Here is a 15,502-nt window from a genome sequence, read left to right as displayed (position 1 = left end):
TGAAAGGCACAATTAATCGCAATGGGACAGAAAGCTGATGACGGTCGAATCCGAATTAAGATGACGACTGCTAACGATAACAAGTACATTCAGCTTTTCGGTGACATATTCGACGCATCAGTCAGGGAATTAAAACCATCCCATCCAAGCAATCATAAGAGAAAAGCCGCCTTCACCTCGAAGCTCTATAAATACTAGAGGCATCCTTTAGAAAAGGGCTTCACCATTTTTACGAGTTCACAGTTCTATTGATAGTTTAGCCTAGTTCATAGATTTTCTTTTACTTTAAGGTGGACGCGAAAGAAGAAGGTTATGTCGACAGATCGTTCCAGTAAGCTTGGGAGAGCGCCAGAAGCTTCCAGGACAGAAATAGGGCCGACGCTTGCGGAAGCAGGAATATCTTTTGAACCGAATAGAGATTTATAGTGTAAAAGCCTCGATCAGCAAGGAATTGCTACCAGGCTCTCTACCTTTATCTTCCATTGTTATTTTGTACTCAACTCATTTATATAAATGGAATTTACTTTATTATGTTTGTTCACTCTTTGTTATTTACGTATAAGCAGCTAAATCTATTGAATGGGTTGAGAAGCATTTAGCTAGCACAACTGGGAATTGTTAGGATTTATTTATTGAGGCATTTTGTTTTGTTTTGTTTTATCATTTAAGGACGGATGGGTTTGAACATGAAATCATGTGTTAGACAAAATTGATGCGTTTGCTCCTATGCGTCTGAGGTCATGCGTCGGAATGATGATGTGTTAATCTTAGCATGCAATGATCACGCATTCCTATCACAAGTTTTCTTACGCTTGCGCCAAGTATAACACAAACACAAGTTTCTAGGGCAATCCGAGGTCGAACACGGGGACTTGTCACTCAATAATATTGGTGAGGTGATGCGTTTGAGGCGATAAATAAGAATAAAAATAAAGTGAAGAAGGTTAAAAATGATTTACACACTATTCTACTCCTTACTAAATAGATTGAGCAATAGAAGACTTGCAATGAGAATAGGTAGAGACACAACAACCATTAACGCATAGTAATGTTTACTATCTTAAATCGCTTGAGTAATCCCAGCTCGTTGCACTAACGCATCACACCTCTGGGTGGTTAGCCACATGACTATATCTCTATAGCGCATGGTTGCGTCGAGCATAAGATTGTGCCTATCTCTAGGAACAATATGAACCTTGCTTAGTGCGTTCCATCCCTTACCTTCTCACGCAGTTAGATGCGGCTACTTAACTTATAGACAAGCAATGCAGCATCCCATAGACAGACGCTGCCATAGCTTTTCACCAAGCAAAGAGGATTAACTCACTATACTCCCACAGCGCACACCTCTCGGTGGGTTGCTATATGCGTCCTATCTCTAGGATAAATGATTAAGCATGCGATTGACTTTGATAAATAAATGCTGAAGATAAACTGTGATAGAGATGAAGATGATAAAGAAGACGATAATAAAGGAGTTAAGATTTGCATTGATCACAAAATATCTTAATATCTCAAGCTAAAATGTAATACAATACAGAGATTAAAAGGGAGATGAAGGACTCTGTGTCAAGGCTGTCGATGGTGCCATGGTTGAATGATGGAGATGTCTCTCTCGAGCTCTATCTCCAGCGAATACTCCGATCGTCACTCGATCTAGGTTGTGGAGATGAAGAATTCTCACTGGAAATCTCTTTCAAGCTCTGATCTGTGATCACAAACTTCTGCCTTGAGGCAGAAGCTCGGATGTTTCAAAATGAAGGTCTCAAGGGATATTTATAGAACTTGGACGCCGACAGTTGTAATGAAAGATGTATGACTCACTGTTTCCTTTGTCACGGTATGGCCGTTGTCACATCGCCTTATCTTGTTGATACTCCCAAGGTATGCGTCCGAGCTGAATTTAGCTGAAGTTATCAACGCGTTTTACCCATCTTGCGATCTTCTATTATGGCTGTCACTCCGTGGCCGTAATCTCTATTTGTTCATTTCGTTCTCCATGCGTTGGACGCATGCGATTGCTGCAACTTCCATGCGTTGAACGTATGGGGTTACTGCAACTTCCATGCGTTGGACGCATGGGGTTGTCGTCTGCGTTCGTCTTTTGCGATCACCTGGCTTCAACGCATGCGTTTGTCTGTGATCGTTTATTACAAACGCATGCGTTTGATTCCTGCAATAGCTACAAAAATAGACACTTTGGCACAAAATAACGCATAATATTGGGTATGTGAGCTTTTAGGTGCTTATCGATGCAAAACTCAAATTTTTCACAAATTCTAAGTATTATCACTGCGTTTTCTACCTGTTAGCCCTCATAATTTTAAATAAAAGGGTTATAATAACTGGCCTTTCTGCCAGCTATCAGGAATCTTCATTCTATGCAATTATCTTGTATTATGTATGCTTCATTCATCCATTAGAGATACTCGGAAGGGTAGTCTAAGGACAGGATCTAGACTTGGGAAATTCAGGTTAGAATCTAGGCTCGGGAGAGTCAGATTCGAACGCATAATCAAGAGATAGGAGCATAGGAATAAGCACTATTTGCTACCAACGCATTGCATGCATCCTAAAGATAGGATATGATTGTGTGCAGTCACCTTGCCTTTATACATCTTGCATCATCGCATAGGACAAGAGTAGAGACTTAGGAATAAGCTTTATGGACACTTTTGCATTCAACACATGCGTCCTAGACTTAGGAGCATCGCATTTGCATTGGAAAATGACTTGTTGTGCATGGTTGTAGCACTGTCTCTTATACACATCTAGATGTGTATAAGAGACAGGCATAGGACAAGAGTAGAGACTTAGGAATAAGCTTTATGGACACTTTTGCATTCAACACATGCGTCCTAGACTTAGGAGCATCGCATTTGCATTGGAAAATGACTTGTTGTGCATGGTTGTAGCATGATCGCATAGTCTGACGCATTCCTAAGTAACGATAGCCAAGGAATTTCTCAACCCATTCAACACATACTCAGTGCATCTATCATGCAATCCGAATTTTCTCAAATCCGCTGCATTTATTTATTTTTCATCACCGCAAACAACAACCTCAATAACTATTGAATTATCCGGTTACCATAAAGTTTTCTAAAAATTACCAACGCAACCTATTTTCACAAGTCCCTGAGTTCGACCTGGACTTACCAGGAAACTCGGTGGAGTTTACACTTGGATTCTGCTGAGGAAACTTGAGTGCTCAACGTATTTTTCACCATCGCATTTCATCCATAATTTCACTTCATAAAATAATGCATCAAGTTTTTGGCGCCGCTGCCAGGGACTTCAACAAAATAGTATGCTAACGGTAATTTTTCTGATTTCTTTGCAGACTCTCAACCTCTGATGAATTACGATCCAGAGATTGAAAGAAAATTTCGACACAAACTGAGAGACAACCGACAACAACAAGAGAGAACACCAAGAATGGCGGAGCAACCGAACGCAAGGGCTGCTAACGCGAACAATATTATGGCCAACCTCATCCTTCTGGCGAATGACCGCAATAAACCCATTCAGGACTATGCGTCGCCTAACCTCTATGATATCTCTCCAGGAATCATGAGGGCGGCGTTAGATGGATCGAGGTTTGAAATGAAGCCAGTAATGTTACAGATGATTCAAGCCGCTGGGCAGTTTGGAGGAAGGCGTGGCGAAGACCCGCACGCCCACCTCCGAAGCTTCATAGAAATCTACAACACTTTTGTGTTCTTGAATATTTCAACCAAGGAAGTCCGACTCACTCTGTTCCCATTTTGCTTATGCGATCAAGTAAGAAAATGGGCATATTTTCTCGAACGGGGGGAGATAATTTCGTGGGAACAAGTGGTGGAAAAGTTTATGAAGAAATATTTACCACCAACCGAGAATGCTTGGAGACGGAAATTAATAATGAATTTTGAACAAGAAGATGACGAATCGCTCAGTGATGCCTGGGCGAGGTTCAAGCGGCTGGTAAGAGACTGTCTACACAATGGCTTACCAGACTGCCTACAAATGGAGATCTTTTATCAAGGACTGAATTCCTCTTCGCAGACCACTGCCAATGCGACAACCGCTGGTGGTATGCTAGACAAAACATATGAGGAGGCAAAGAGTATACTTGATCACATTTCCAAAAATCACGAGGATTGGCAAGAAAGCGATCAAAGATTAAGAATTAAAGATAATGACGCAAACAACGGAGCCATCACATCTTTGCAAAATCAAATGACTGCGATGATGAGTTTGATACAAGGCATCGCAATTAATAATACGGGAGCGACGAAAGGGCAGGTCAGCACAATTACTCAAACGACCGCAAGTTGTGTCATTTGCGAAGATGCTTACTCAATGGAAGAATGTCCAGCAAACCCGCGCGTCGATATGCTTCATGAGAAATAATCCCTACTTCGATACATATAACCCCGGGTGGAGAAACTACCCAAATTTTGCGTGGAAAAATCAACAACAAAGTTTCCAACCAGTGGCGCAGAGAGAAGGGCCACCCAGATTTTTTCCCCAAACAAACGGTCCAGCGCATAGCCAAGCTAGCAGTTCGTAACACCAAAATCCTCATCCTTAGAGAGCTTATTGAAGCAGTACATTGAGAAAAACAAATCGGTGCTTTAGAATCAAGCTACATCCATTAGAAATCTGGAAATTCAAATGGGACAAATTACGGGCGAGTTGAAAAATAGACCGCAAGGAGCGTTGTCGAGCTCAACCAAGCTCCCTCGCACTGCTGAGGGTATCGGGAAGGAACAATGCTTAGCAGTCTCCTTGCTAAGCGATAACATGACTGCGAAAGTAGGGGAGGAGCCCATTGCGACCAACTTGAATGTGGTGACAACCGAAGACCCGTTGGCCTATATTCTGGAAACTCATGAGAAAATAGACCCTCAAGTTGCGTCCACCCTTAAGCTTTTACAGAAGAAGTCCAACCACCAGCAACTCCGCAAAGAGTGAAAGAGGAACAAAATCATGAAGGAAAGATCGCAATAGTGGCCGAACGTAAAATGTTATGATCCCGTCGAAAATTGGCAACCCATGAATCTTTACAATACCATGCTTCATCGGAGGGGTCTACAGTGGCCAAGCATTATTCGATCTTGAGGCAAGTATAAACATAATGCCGCTATCAATCTTTAAATAATTGAATGCCGGCACAATCACGCCCACAAAGGAAACTCTCCTGCTCGCAAACAGATCTCGAATACATCCAGAATGAGAGTTGAAAAATGCCGCAATTTCAATCGATAAATTCATCCTGCCGAAAGACTTCCTCATTTTGGATTATAAAGCGGATGAAGATGCGCCCATCATATTGGGACAACCATTCCTTTCGACCGGACACGCTCAAATTGATATGCGCAAAGGGCAAATTATAATAAACATTCATGGGAGAAAGCTCCGGATTAAGGCAGTCAAGATCTAAAAAGATAAAGAAAAGAGAGAAAAACCACTATGGATGTAAAAAGACCAACCTGGAATAAGCAGTCCCTGAGTTACGATATAATTCAACCTCATCAGGGATGCAATCCTTTTGAATATCCTTTTCCTGCATCAAATACTTCATGAACTTTTATCATATCGTTATTTATTATCGCAATTACCTTTTTGTTACTAGCATCGTTTTTATTCTTAAAAAAAAAAAGTCGTGATTGTACTGAACGATTGCGTTAAACGATTTTGTTTAAAATAAGTCGACCCTCTCAATGTTTTCTAGGCAAACGATCGAGGCACAAGATTGCAGAGGTGTTTCACAAAGAAGCAACTTTGGGGGTTGTATTCTTCCTTCACCTTATTTTCAAATTTCGCTCTATCGCATCGCATTTTAGTTTTAAAAGTTTTATCACCGCATCCTCTTTGATTACCGCAATCATTTAATATGGATCAATTTAGTAAGTAGGCATGCTGTCTCTTTGCCAATTATGATTTCAATGATGAAAAATATACTTCTATTTTTTTCATATATACTCAAGTCAACTTAACTTTAAGATAGTCACCTCATGAAATATTTTCAGAAGTTAGAGGTTTGCTAGCTTTCTTTCAAACTCTCTTTATGAAGCTTTCTAAGAACATCGCATGACTTCTTTCAATATTTTGACAATAGGGACATTGCCGCATTTTAAATTTGAGGGTGAGGTATTTAGTTTCAATCTTGCTATTTTGAAAAAAAAAAATTGAGAATAACAACTCCACCGTCAACTCAATGGGGAAACCCGTGTTGATAAGAGTAAGTTGAGAAGGATACTTACCCGTAGTTAGATGTCCGCATGACACACGTGGGGGCAAGTCAAAACGAAAGTAAACCACCAGGATCAATGCATAAATAAATGACCGCAACTCCACTACCAAGTAGGTATGAGTTTAGTCTGAGGAAGAGCGCACTTCATTCTATGCGATTTTCTTGTATTATGTATGCTTCATTCATCATTAGAGATACTCGGGAGGGTAGTCTAAGGATAGGATCTAGGCTTGGGAAAGTCAGGTTAGAATCTAGGCTCGGGAGAGTCAGATTGGAACGCATAATCAAGAGATAGAAGCTTAGGAATAAGCACTGTTTGTTATCAATGCATCACATGTATCCTAGAGATAGGATATGGTTGTGTGCAGTCATCTTGCCTTTATGCATCTTCCATCATCGCATAGGACAAGAGTAGAGACTTAGGAATAAGCTTTATGGACACTTTTGCATTCAACACATGCGTCCTAGACTTAGGAGCATCGCATTTGCATTGGAAAATGACTTGTTGTGCATGGTTGTAGCATGATCACATAGTCTGACGCATTCCCAAGTAATGCTAGCTGAAGACCTTCTCAACCCGTTCATTCGCATACTTAGTGCATCTATCAAGCAATCCGACTTTTCTCAAATTCGCCGCATTTATTTATTTTTCATCACCGTAAACAACAACCTCAACAACTATTGAATTATCCAGTTACCGCAAAGTTTTCTAAAAATTACTAACCCAACCTATTTTCACAAGTCCCTGAGTTCAACCCTGGACTTACCAGGAAACTCGGTGGAGTTTACACTTAGATTCCGCTGAGGAAACTTGAATGCTCAATGCATTTTTCACCATCGCATTTCATCCACAATTTCACTTCATAAAATAACGCATCAAACATCACTTGAGATCTTTAAGTCGCTGCATTCTAATGTTGTGCACCAATTTTTCAATGGTTGTGGTAGGTAATGCCTTTGTAAGTCTGTCAGTGTAGAAAACTTCAGCGAAATATGTTTTGTTCTATCTCCTTTAATATATCCTTATTTGATTTAGGATGTGCATCTTGTGTTGTTTTCGTATAATGTCGTTGAAATATTTTTACTAGCAGACAAACCACATGTTCCACGAATAGGCTTAGTCATTGATCTTAGCCAAACACATTCTCGACTAGCCTCTTTAATTGCAAGAATTTCAGCATGATTTAAGGAAGTGACTATTATGTCATCGATCGTCATGATATAGCAGTTTCTCCATACGTGAACAGATAACTTGTTTGAAATCCAACTTTGCGTAGATCAGATAACTATCCAAAATCTGCATAACCAACAAGATCAAAAATTGACTTATTTGAATAAAATATACCCATAGTTATCGCATCTCGGAGATAAAGGAGTATATGCTTAATTCCGTTCCAATATCTTTTTATTGAAGAAGAACTACATCTTGCTAATAAATTTACAGAAAATGCAACATCTAGTCTTGTACAGTTATTTCATTAGCAAGATACATAAGCGTACCAATTGAACTAAGATAGGGTACTTCAGGACCAAGAAGTTCTTCATTATCAACTCAATGTCGAAATTATCTTTCTTTATATCTAGTGAATGATCTTTCATTGGAATATTCAATGGACGTGCTTTGTCCATATAAAATCTTTTCAAAAATTTTATTGTATAGGTTGATTAATTAAATACTCATATGCTAAATGTTGAATTTGCTAGTCAAGGCAAAATTTTGTTTTTTCGAGATCTTTCATCTCAAATTCTTTCTTACAATACTCTATTACATTTGAAAGCTCTTCAGAAGCTCCAATTATATTTAAATCCTCAACATATACAGTTATAATAACAAATCATGACTGTGATTTCTTTATACAAACCAATGGACATATTAGATTGTTTTGATATCCTTTTTTCAACAAATATTCATTCACGCGATTGTACTACATTCGTCTCAATTGTTTCAATTCATATAGCAATCTCTGTAACTTTATTGAATACAATCATGGGAATTGCATTTATATGTTTCAGGTACCTTAAATCCTTCTGAGATTCTCATATAAATATTATTGCAAAGATCCATATAAATATGTTGTGACTACATCCATAAGATGCATATCGAAACTTTCCTACACAATCAGACCAATTAGATATCTTAGTGTAATTGCATCCACCACTAGAGAATACGTCTCCTCATAATCAATACTAGGTCTTTATGAAAAACCTCATACAACTAGTCTTGCTTTATATCTTGTGACCTCATTATTTTCATTTATTTTCCTCACAAATATCCATTTAAATCCAATAGGTTTGACACCTTCTGATGTTCGGATTACTGGTCCAAAAATCCGACGTTTTGAAAGTGAGTTTAATCTGCCTCGATTGCTTCTTTCCGTTGAAGCCAATTTTTTCTATGTCAACATTCTTCAACATATTTTGATTCAAAATCCTTATTTTTTATATATAATATCAAGAGCAACATTATACGTAAGAATATTGTCAATAACTACATGAGTTCAGTTTCATATTTTTCTTGACATGACATAGTTTATTGAAATCTCATTATTATCTTTATGTTTCCACCTTCCTCATTAGTCATGCCGTGAATTTATTCATAGGTATTTACATCTCAACCAAGTCTTATTGACTATTAATTATTTTTCTTTTTCAAGGATTTTTATCTTTGAAACTCACTGGTCTACCACGCTTATGGCGTATTCCAAACTCATTAGTGACAACTTGTTGCGTTAGGATATCAATTTTCGATGGAACATTTGCAGCTGGTATATGAGACTTAGTTACTTTATTTGTATTTATAAATATATCTGATAACTGATTTGCTATATTTCACAAATGAATTGTCTTCTGGACTTCAAGTTCACATTGATCTGTAAGGGGATCTAAATGAGACAATAAAGATGCATTCCATTTAATTTATTTTTCCAATTTCTTAATTCCTCATCCTAATGTTGAAAATTTTGTCTTATTAAAATGACAATCAACAAATCGTGCAGTAAATACATCACCCGTCAGGGGTTCAAGATATTTAATAACTGATGGAGAATCATATCCAATATATATTCCTGACCTCCTTTGAGAACCCATCTTAATATGTTGTGGTGGAGCAATTGGAACATATACAACACATCCAAAAATTCTCAAATGGGAAATATTCAACTCGTGACCATAAGCTAATTGTAATGGCGAGTTCTTATGATAAGCTATTGTCCTAATGTATATAGGTGATGTTGCATGCAAAATAGCATGTTCCCATATAGATGTAGGAAGCTTAGCTCTCATAAGCAATGGTCTAGCAATTAACTACAAACGTTTTATGAATGATTCTGCTAAACCATTTTGTGTATGAACATGAGCTACAAAATGTTCAACACTTATCCCAATTGACATACAATAATTATCAAAAGCTTGGGATGTAAATTCTTTAGCATTATCAAGACGAATGGTCTTAGTTATGTGATCAGGAAATTGTGCTTTTAATTAAATTATTTGAGCAAGTAATCTTGCAAATGCAAGATTTCGACTTGATAATAAGCATATGTGTGACCATCTGCTGGATGTATCTATTAACACCATAAAATATCTAAATGGTCCACTTGACTGGTTAATAGGTCCACACATATCTGAAGGAAATTATACATGAGGATTTCCATGAGCAGCGCAATGATCGTTCCAAATTCCATTTTAAATTGAACATAAACAATTGCAGTCAAGAAACAGAAACTTACAAAGTCATGCACAATACGAAATTACAGTATGCTTTAGATAATCAAAGAAAAAATTATACATACCTTTGAAGATTCATTCTTCAAACTCCATCGATCACAAACGCTCGTTCAGTCTCCAAGATAGCAACACACGAACATCCGAACACTACGACCGCAACACAACACGATCAATAGCAAACTCGAACTCAACGATCTCTAAGATCACGAATCCAACGAACAGCCTCCAAAACCTCGAACTCAGTCGAGTTGAGTGAGGACACCACCCAAATGTCTACCTTGGTATTCTCGGTGTGAGAATCTAGAAGTGTGGACTCCATGTGGACTTGGTTAGAGGAAAAGTCCGGAGGAATAACAATCGTGTAAACGATTGAACAAGTGGGAGATGAGAAGAAGTCTATCGTATAGACAAATGCTCAATCGTTTAGACGAAGGAAACCTATCGTATAGCAAATGCCCTACGATCGTTTAGCTACGACCAGCTAAGTGAACTATCGTATAGTAACACTCCATGATCGTTTAGTCTCTCTTTCAGCTATCGTTTAATGAATCCATTTCACTTGATAACAAACCGTGAGTTCTTTATGAGAATAGCAACTCTACTAAATTTAAGAAAACATATTTCCTTTTATCTCACGGTTACCATAAACCACCAATAGCCTCTCACTCAATTGGTTATTAGAGAAAAAGATATAATCATCCAATAATTAATATTATTATAAATATATATGATAACCAACTTACCATATTATATTTATAATCTATAATTTTAATATTTCATCTCATGAAACATATAAACCATAGTTCTTTTTCTATTTTATGGTACTTAATGTAAATCTCATTTACATTAATCCTCCACTTGATGTATCTCATACATCATATCGATCATTCATATATAATCGAATTACCTCTTATCAATTTGAACATCTCAAATCAACCCCAAAAATTGATTCTCAACTTGAATCCATTGAGTTACCAAGGAGACCTTATGGACCTGTAGCTTGAAGCTCCACTGGTACGTGAATAACTGACTAAACTCTTTAGTCACTAGATCTACCATCCATTAACTGCCAGACACTCCATTAAAGACCGACAGTTGCACTCTCCTCACTACGGATATATTTTCTGTCCATATCAACCAATCAACAGTGTGATAACCCTTCAAAGATTGCTCATAAGTACAATTGAGCCAATAACCGTTATGCCCCTGTAGTTACATCTAACTTCTTAAGTACCACTGATCCCTCTAATGAACATAAGTCCTAGTCCTACTATGACTGAGTCCTCTCTTCCAAATAGAAGTTGTGGCCATTATGTTCAAGGCCCGAAATCAGCCCTTAAGGGAGCAATCTATCTACTTACCCCTGCTTTGAGGAATGAGTGAATTCCATCTTGTGTAACTGAGTTCCCAACTCTCAAATTATACAAATTCCCAAAAAAGTAAGCATGTTGAGTTGGCAATCTAGCCATTCTCACCCATACTAATCAAAGGACTACCCTCAAAGGTAGGAGTTCCTAAAACACTCAGGATTAAGGTCATGTCATCTATGGTCGTTTAGATGAGATGTAAGTCTTGAGTATCAACAATGTTATATAAAGAGACTATTCATCTTGAGGTCTGGTCTTATACAAACTCTTTGTATAGGACCCCGCTCACATGTCTCCACATGAATGCTCAGAATCTACCATTTGTAGTAGTTCACAACACTTGCAAACATCTACAAAGCGAGCCATATCTGTAGTGTCACCAGGATCAAGTATCCCTCCTTAATTTTTATACTAAAGACCTTTTTAGGTTATCACTTAATGCATGATCCACTTGTATATCTCATATACATGCTTAAGTTTACATACAATAACCATGGAGTTTTGTTTATTGGGTATGAGTAAATGTCAAATAAAATAACTCTTATTTTATTCATAACAATGTGTAAAGTTTACAAACTACGAGATTTCGGGAGAATTAGGACACCAATCCCAACAATATCACCATGAATTCATTCTAAAAATGCAGGAGATTCAGTCCCCACTTTGACTGGTGATAGTCTAATGATTAATTTTCCTTGAGAGCAGGCATCAAGTGATAATTCATTAAACGGGAGAATCTTTCTGGCTCTTCAATGGATATCCATTTGAATTCTCAATAATTATCATCATTATAGATCCTGGATGACCCAATCGGTCATGCCAAATTGTAAATATGTCTGGATTCATGAACTTTAGGTTCATTGTTGCATATGTTTCAATTACTCGTATATGAGTATAATATAATCCAGAAGATAAAGCAGATAATTATTCTAGTATACGTTTTTCATATGAAACAGTAGATATGATATAAAGATACTCAATTTTATTATTTCTATCAGTCTCAATATGATACTATTGCAACGTATATATTTAAAACTAAGTAGATTTCTCTTTGATTGACTGAAGAACAATGCATTGTCAATTATAAATTGTGTCCCTCTAGGCAAAATAATATTTGCTTTTTCAAACCCTTCAATTAGGTTTGCAAAACCTTATATTGTATTGACTTTTGCTTCTAGCATTGTCACTTTGGAAAAATATTTTCTATTTGTAAGTATTGTATGTGTAGTTGACTGTCTTCCAGACATAAATCTTCTTTACTCATTTTTTAGTCACTCAACATATGAAAATAATCCGGGTTTATTCATTAAAATAAATAATTACAATAAGAAAAACAACATTTGGAATATACAAAGGTTAACATCTACTAAAAGGAAAAAAAATATGGAGATGAATAAAAAAATAACATTAAGTCTAGATATTTTCAAAGTCAAAGGAAACACTTGATGTTCCATCAATTCTGTCAATTTTATCTTCGGGAGATTCAAAGAAGTCCACCATATCCAAATTTGTCATATGGGCTGGGTCAAATATGTCATTATTTTGATATGCAAAATTTGCCTCCACATTTTTTGTCTTTTTCCTTCAGAGATGCTTGATAGAGATCAACTAAGTATTTTGATGTACGACGGTTACGTGACCAATGCCCAGACATTGTACATCAAAAGCATTTATTTTCAACACTTTTTTAAATCTTATATTGTGGAGCTTTTCCTTGGGATCATCATTTTGTGTGGTTCTTTAGAAATTTGAATGATTAGAATGACCACCACGAAAATAATTATTATTATTTTTTTCTGCCACAGTCACGACCTCAACCACGACCACGATTATTATTAAAATTCATAGCATTCACTTCAAAGAACAGTGTCGTCTCATTTAGTCGAGATTCATGATTTTTCATTAGTAACTCGTTTTTTTATTCGGTCACAAGAAGACATTAAATTAGTTCAAAATATTGTTTAAAACTTTTTTCTCGATATTACTGTCGCATAAGCATATTCGATACATGAAATGTAGCATATTCGATACATGAAATGTAGAAAATGTCTTCTCTAACATATCAACATTAGTAATTTTCTCTCTGCATAACAATAATTTCAAACTAATTTTAAATCACATGAAGTTGTAATCACCTATTGGTTTGAATTATGGTCTCAAGTGCATCCACTCATAACAAGTTTTAAGAAGAATAACTGTTTTTTTTTTTTTATCATCATACCTCTCTTTCGAATTTTTCACAAGATACAAGGATCTTTTATGGTAAGATACTCAATTTTCAATCCCCCGTGGAGATGACGACGAAGGAAAATCATAGTTTTTGTTTTGTCCCGATTGGATGTATATTTCCTTCTTTAATAGTCTTTCCAATATTTATAGCATCCAGGTGGATTTCGGCATCAAGTACCCACAACAAATAATTATTGCCATTAATGTCAAGGGCGACAAATCCTAATTTTGTGAGATTTTTCATGTAGCAGTATCATCAAATATTGTATTTATATTGTAAAGTTAATAGATATTAAATATGCAAAATAACGTTAAATTTATTAATTATAACGAAGAGGAAAAATCGGCGTACCTTTAGGACCTACCTTTAGCGAGGAAAACGATAGGAGCTCGTGTTGACAACGTGTTATGAATTTGAGGAACACAACAACACATAACGAGAACACATATATAGATAAAATATGACATAATAATAATATATAATAAAATAAATAAATAAAATAACAAAGAATTGATTTCTCCACTTTCTCCAATCTTTATGGATTGATCATCAATATTTATAGGCAATTTGGCAAGTATAAGGGAATTATATGGACACTAATAGTATGTAATATGGAGATACATGAACAACAAATGGGGTAATGGATAACTGACACATGACCAATAGACACTAATGATGAGTATATACATTACACCTAATTTAGTATATTTATAATATGCATTTTTTTTAATTATTTTATTCCCAACTTATCTTCCTATAAATTATTCACAGCCTATCTTTATTTCTTCTCCTACTCTCTCTCTTTTTATTATTTATGTTTCTTTGTTTGTTTTTTATTTCCCCACTAGATTTATTTCTGTTAAAATTTTAAAATTGGATTTAGAATTAATGTTTTTTTTAAAAATAAAATTGAATGTGAATACTTTAATGTAATTGTTTTTAATATTCACGTGTAGTTTTAGTCTACAATGGTAGAAGTTTGTACTTAAAAGGGAAAAATATTTTTTTGGATTCCTAAGGTTTAAGTCTAGTTTCAATTTGGTCTATTAGTTTTGAAATGTTACACATCTAGTTTTTAAATTTTGAGTTTATTTTCAATTTAGTCCCTAGGTTTCAAAATGTTACAATTTTACTTTTGAAATTTAAGTTTCGTTTCAATTTGGTCCCTAGATTCCAAGATTTACACTTTTAACCTCAATTTTTCACTAAATACTCATTTTTCAGTCTGTATGTTAATAAATTTAAAATAATTAAAATAAATTAAGTTTAACTAGATTTCATCACTTTTAAAATTAAATAAAAAAAAATTTCTTCATAATTATTCAAAATTAATTAAGAGAATTGAAGTCAATGATTGAAAGTGAGTGTTTAACAAAAATTTGATGTTAAAAATGTCAAATCTTGAAAACTAGAGATCAAATTGAAACAAAACTCAATTTTCAAAGGTAAAATTGCAATATTTTGAAACACAGTGACTAAATTGAAACCAAGTTCAAAACTTAACGATCAAATATCTAACATTGTGAAACTTAGGGACCAAATAGAAACTAGATCTAAAACCTAGGGACTAAAAAGTATTTTCCTCTTAAATTAATTATAATGGATTAGCTAAAATATTGTTTTAGTTACTAGGCCATTCTAACAACTTCTGCAATACTTGTTTTTAAAAAGATATTTTTTAGTACGGGTTAAAATTTTGTTTTTTATAATGGTTAAAATTTAATTTAAATACTATATAATAATTATTTAATTTTTTTATCATTAACAAAAATTATTTCTCTTAATTTTATGCATACAAGACTAGAAGTAAAATTTTAAACCATATAGTTAAACTAAGAAAAAAAGCTATTAATTGTCCAATTATAATTTGAACACTATAATAATAATAGCAATCACAACTGTAGTTTTAGAAAAAAGAAATGTTGTAATTTTAGAAAG

This window comes from Benincasa hispida, chromosome 3 (genome assembly GCF_009727055.1).
Source record: "Benincasa hispida cultivar B227 chromosome 3, ASM972705v1, whole genome shotgun sequence".
In the NCBI taxonomy this organism is placed as follows: Eukaryota; Viridiplantae; Streptophyta; class Magnoliopsida; order Cucurbitales; family Cucurbitaceae; genus Benincasa; species Benincasa hispida.
Note: the sequence above shows the minus strand (reverse complement) of the source record.